Below are 6,546 nucleotides of genomic sequence, written 5' to 3'. Positions count from 1 at the left end.
AATGTAAAGGACCCGGCACGTTTAGTATGGGAAATGGCTTTCCGTGAATTTGGCTGAATTTTGATAGACAATTTGATGTCTCGAAATTGATGATAGCATCTCACAGACAAACGAATCCGTGAAAATGTCTGCAGTTTTGATACAATATAGTACTATCCGGGTAGAATATAGAAGTCCAAGTGTTGGAAGCAAACTATGAATGGAACTTCCGATATTAACCCACGAATTTTTGATAATAATTTTTTTTTTCTATGAACTTTTTGAACTTCACACATACGTGGTTAGTTTACATATATGTATCTACAAATTACATTTCAAATTCGTCGGATCTATTTCATGAATATTGAATATTTTTTCCCCTAAATTATCTGCATGAGGTTTGAAATTACTACTGTATACTGTGTATATCTTAATGCAGATTTTCATCTAGATCGAATACGTAGTTATAGTATATCTACCTAAAATGAAAACTTTAAGAGTTATCGAGGAAAAACTTGAACTAAGGAAAAACTGAATGGAGTAGTCCATAACCGCAGAAAACATAGAAAGAAACTTGAATTCGACATTTCATGAATTGTAATAAGTTGTTCGTTAGGATTATTGAGAATCCATAAACCAATAAAATTTTCAATACCAAATAATTAATGACAATTCATAAAACGTCAAATTCAGTTTTCCAAATTTCTACTTCTAGTTTCTATGTTTTCCACTGCGTGATATGCGTATTCTACATGATTACTCAAACTGGTAATAACATTGATAAAATCAGAAAATGTAGTGAAAAATAGCACACTGTAAAAAATTTGTTGGTTAACCTCATCTAGCCCTTTTGTATTCCACCAAAAAATTTTTCTTCAGTAGTAATAAGGTCTTCAGCATGCGAAATCATTTTCTACAGAACTCGGCGTATCAATCCCTACTCCAAAAGCAAATGGGGGAATAGATTTGTTCGCAAAATATTCACCTTTTTTCACATAAGCCATAGAATTTTGCCAAACGTCATAGTCGAAATCATTAAATATATATATATATATAAAAAACGAACTAAAACTGAGTAAAAATGCATTTCATTTTTACCCCAAAGGACCACACTGGTTTATGAGAAGCATTAGGAAGTAATTAAGAAGTGAGTGTAACCAAAAACGCCCCCGAAGTGGAGTATTCAGCCAATAGGAAAAACCAAATCGGAACATTCTTGTTTCCAAGACGGTTTGCTAATTACTTGAGTTCATTTGAGACTTAGGCAATAATTTTACTGGCTGCAAAGGACCTTGGATAACCCTTGTTCAATTGATAACCCACTATGTGAGTGTGGTGTAGAAGAAACCATTGACCACTTGGTGAATAATTGTCCGATTGATAAATTTCATGGTGGTTTCCAAGCTATCCATTCAGTTTCAGATTCTTTTTTAGAATGGGTCGCTAACTTCGATATAATGAAAACTAATATTTAGTACTCCTTTCTGCTTCTTTTGTTTGTTTTAGGATCCAATTGGAAATTATAGAGTCGTCAACCGTTGATGAAAAGAAAGGATGAAGAAAATTTTGTTTTGGTTGAAGGGGAAGTCCTTCAATATAAATTATGTCAGTTTATTCTGTAAACGTTTACACAAACCAGTCACTACACCGATACGGGGAGACAGAGTTTTTGCTGAGGTTTTTATTTGTTCTCTTGTATCATACGTTAAAATGTATGATGCCCCGTTACATTTCCTCTGCTAATACTGAGATTCATCGCCACATATTATTCATTATTTGAAATTAATAATTTGTATTGCTCTTTCTCAAAAGAATATATATATAATTGAAATATTCTGGATTCGTCCAAGTGACTTTGGATATACTATACAAAATTATCAGAAAAACCATATTTCAAATGGTCATACTTACATAAATCTTGGACAGATTTTATTACTTCGATCTTTTCAGCTATAGAACAAAATTCATGAATTTTGAGGCTAGATTTGAAGGAATTTGAAAAAATCATTTTTTATTAATACACAATTAATTGATCAGTAGCATTAGATCAATACAGGTTCAACCTTCTGTAGGAATTCTATGTTTATCGTTAGCTAGAAACTAATTAATTAATTTTTGATTATTTCATTAGAATTCCGAAGAGAATAAACATAAGTTCGAAGTTTTTTTCAAGAATATTTTTTCTCAGTGAATATATTCTGTAACGTGGCAATTCTCAGGAGGTTACAATATTGAAACATTGCTGCAATACCAATATTGTACAAGATTTAGAGTTGATATTTCCTCAAAGCAATACATACATTGATAAATACAAAATAACCTCAGCCACAACAAACAAATCAAAATTCTTATATGAATCTAAAAAAACTGTGGGAAATAAACATGCAATATCTGACGCCAAGCTTGCACGTGCATCTATAAATAAACACAATTCCCATACAATTTGTAACAACTTTTTTCATCTTTATGTAACTTTCAAAGAAATACACGTCTCGGTAATAGCAAATACACACCTAAGATACCGCAGTGCAGACCTACCTGACTTTTTCATGGATATCAGCAGCAAATTTATATCACATTCAAAATTGTTTCATGGATAAAATAGTGTGAAATTGCATTGATCGAGAGTATGGATTATAATAATGGGAAGTTATGATGGGAAAACAATCTATGTGGACTCAAGATCCAATGCTGGATCAATAGAAGATAATTGAGCATACACATAATTTGCATTCCTTGGTAAATGAGAATAGCAATATGCAATAGAAATGAAATGCAGTGATCAAATAAATAATATAAATAATAAACTTCATTTAGCACTCGGCTATTGAAAACAATACAAATGTAATCCACTAACTTAATTAAATTCTTCATAAATATAACTCATTAAACATTTTTTGAATTCTCTATAATTATTACAATATTTGATTTTTTCAGGTAGTTTATTGAGGATAACTAATCCCCTGCTAAATGTGGATTTATTCATTAATGTTGTATTAACTTTTTCTATGTAAAAATCATCTCGACGTCGTGTATTATAATTATGTATCTCATTAGCAAATTTTAGGTTTTCACTCAAATATTCAGGTAACATTTCATTCCTTGCTTTGAATATTAAATCTAATGTTCTATAAATAATCCTTTGATTAACACTCATCAATTTCAAACAATTCAACATATTTCTTATGGGAGTTCTTTTATTACATTTCAAAATAATTCTCATACCTCTATTTTGTACTTTTTGTAACCTATCTATGCTACCTTCATTTAAATTAAACATAACTGACGAGCAATAATCCACATAAGGAAGTACCAATGATCTAAACAACATCAGTGACGTATTCATATCAATTTTACCCCTTATTCTAGAAATGAAACCAACCTTTTTGGACATTTTATTTGCGATATAATCCACGTGAAACTGAAACTAAATTCTCGTCTAAAATCAATCCTAAGTATTTCATTTTAGTAACCCTCTCTATTTCATCTTTATCAATATTAATTCTGAAATTACTTATGTCGGTACTACGTGTCCTATATTCACTACCTATTAACATATACTTCGATTTTTTTATATTGACTTTCAAGTTATTGTTGCAAAGCCAAATGAACAACCTATCCAAATCCTCGTTAACTAATTTGAACAAAATTTCAACATCATATCCAGAAACATATATCATAGTATCATCCGCAAACAAAGTTATCTTACAATTCCATACATATTTCACTACATCATTTATATACAATAGAAATAAAATTGTTTCCAAATTTGTACCTTGAGGTACCCCAAATTCATTTTTCCCAATTGATGACACAAAATTTCCGAATTTTACTTTTTGCGTCCTTCCTGTCAAATATGACTCAAACCACTGCAAAACTTTACCAGATAACCCTAGTTTTTTTATTTTAAGTAACAGTAATTTCCTATCAATTGTCTCAAATGCTCTTTGAAAGTCCAAAAACACTACCAATCTCATCTTACCAATATCCCCCATCTACTTGTCACAACTATTCAACAATGTAGTTTCACAAGAATGAGCCACTCGAAAACCTGATTGGTTTTTATTGAGAATTTTATTTCGATCACAATATTCTACGAGTTGTTGTTTCACCGCAATCAGAGAAATAGTGTTTTATTTTGGAATAGCGAATACAAAAAATTCAACAAGAGCACGTGAAGACCACATAGGTATACCTAAATACATCAATAAATCGTAACTTATCATTTGAAATGATCCCCACCTTAATATTCTGAAATAAAGACCTCGTGATAAAATGATTTAGAGCTTGAACAAATGCTCGAAAAATAGAAAAACTTCAATCAATTTCAAATGATGAACTAGGTCGAAAAGAACCGATTGCTGACTTTTGATCAACTTTTTCGAATCGGTTGAACTGAAAAATCCTACGAGAAAAGAATATACACTTAAATTCAATGGAACATTGAAAACATCAACAACAACAATAATTGAAATATATCTTCGACAATTTCTTCTCAAAACCTATTTCATATTCAAGTAAAAATATCAAGAAAATTTAATCTAGATGAAAACAAAATTCTGGAAATTTAGTACAGTAAGGAAAGGTAATTTCAATCTTAACTCATTTTCCATTTGATTTTTCAGCAAATTTTCATCAATAAAATAGCTATGAGACTTACTCTTTCATAATATATTTTCCATCAATTTATTGTTTGAAATAAAATTCAGACAGTGCTTGTTCACTCCAAAACGTCAAGCACTAAACTATTCTAAAAAAAATAATCATTTCATTTTATCTCAATTCCTTCCGATAGCTCTGTTTCCTTTGGATCCTCTTTGGAGGGATCCTTTCTTCTTATGGATTTCAGGATATTAGAAGCCTCATTCTCGATCTCGTTCAATCGTTTTTTCAAATGCTCAAACGTTGGTTTATTTTCCTTAAAATAAATTGGGGTATTACTTTTTTCAACTGTATATTCTTGGATTTTTACCACGTCTGTTGATGGCATCCTGCACGAAAATTTTGAAAATATCTCAGCTCAGAATGCAACTATCAATTTAAAAAAATATTTGGCATGACTAAATTATCAGACCTAAATGACATATATCAAATTTTCATATGGATTCTATGGAGAAATGGATAATTCAATCTATGATCTATGTTTGAACCTACGGTGGAGATAAAATTTGAAAAACTGAATATTTGGTCTCTATGTATTGTTGGTTTTTTGTTCGGTAATAATTTTTTTTTTCGAAAAGCAATGACATGAAACCTACAACGCTTTGAAGCGATATATCCAAGTGTATAAGTGGCGCTTGAATTACGAAAACCAAAAGCTCCTGACTCAACGTCAATGTTTTCTATGGTTTTGATTATGTATCAACATGAAATTTTCCACGAAACTCTTTCATTCTTAATATACACTCAAATTTCATCGCAACCAATCTGTTCCTAGATCTTTCGGTTCTAGAGTTATCGTGTTTACGGCCGGATGGATGAATAGAATCGGATTTGAGGACGAATTATTTATGAGTGACTGGAAACTCATCGTTTGAGACCATTTTCATCTTGAAATTTAAAAAAATGCAGATTTGTGACAAAATAGAGTTTGATCTAAAATATTTCAATTAAGTAGTACTTAAGCAATAAGGCTACTTAAAAAAAAAAGAGATGAGAATATTTTTTATTCTTCTGCATAAAAAACAGCGTCCCATACGAATAAAGTCATGCGAGATTTTTAGTCACTAATTGAACGAGGAATTTGAAAATGATTTCCTGTTTGGATTATCTCAGTGGTGAACACTTATAAAAAAATAAAAAATTACCAGCATGCACGGCAATGATGAACATAAAATTCTTAATTGCATGACAATAAATTCTAAGATAATTGGGTTCCGTACGAGTCGAAGCCGAAATATGTAGAACGGCATTTGTTTGCATGTGAACAGGTGCATGCAAGGCAACGACGGAAAGGATTTCTGTATCGCATTGTGACTGGAGACGAAAAATGGTTGCGATAACTTCAAGCGCAGAAAATCATAGAGATATTCCGGCCATGCTTCCACGGTTCCAATGTCATGCTCAGTATTTGGTGGGACCAGCTCGGCGTAGTGTTTTATATGTTGTTAAAACTGACTGAAATAATCACAGGCGATCGTTATAGAACGCAATTGAAGCGTTTGAGCTGAGTGATTTTTTACAGCATGACAAGTCCCACCCTACCTGATGTATTCTCCAGACGTTGCTCCCTCGGACTATCACTTGTTTCGATCAATGGCATATGGCCTGGCTGAGCAACACTTCCGGTCTCATGAAGAAGGTAAAAATTGGATAGTGTCGTGGATCGCTTCAAAAGATGACCAGTTTTTTCAACGCAAGATTCGTACGCTGCCCGAAAGATGGGAGAAAGTAGTGGCCAGCAATGGACAATACTATAGATCATAAATGTATAACCAGTTTTTTACCATAAAATCATGAATTTCGGAAAGAAACGGCGGAAGCAAAGTTGTACGCCTATGTAAATAGTCAGTGTAAAAAAAAAACTTTAATACCCCGTATCTTGGTATATACAGCATTTACGAAGTT

General features: G+C 31.9%; 1 long non-coding RNA gene across 1 annotated transcript; it reads right to left on the bottom strand.

Moving 5' to 3' along the window:
• Nucleotides 1–4,635: 4,635 nt before the first annotated feature.
• LOC123682625 lies at nucleotides 4,636–5,081 on the bottom strand. The gene is made up of 2 exons (XR_006747840.1): nucleotides 4,952–5,081; nucleotides 4,636–4,897 (listed from the first exon to the last, which is right to left on the bottom strand). It is a non-coding gene; the product is annotated as an uncharacterized LOC123682625 (long non-coding RNA).
• Between the last annotated feature and the right edge of the window lie 1,465 nt (nucleotides 5,082–6,546).

Source organism: Harmonia axyridis, chromosome 6 (genome assembly GCF_914767665.1).
Source record: "Harmonia axyridis chromosome 6, icHarAxyr1.1, whole genome shotgun sequence".
Taxonomy (NCBI): domain Eukaryota; kingdom Metazoa; phylum Arthropoda; class Insecta; order Coleoptera; family Coccinellidae; genus Harmonia; species Harmonia axyridis.
The sequence above is the reverse complement of the archived record's forward strand: the minus strand, read 5'-3'. Positions and strand labels throughout refer to the sequence as shown.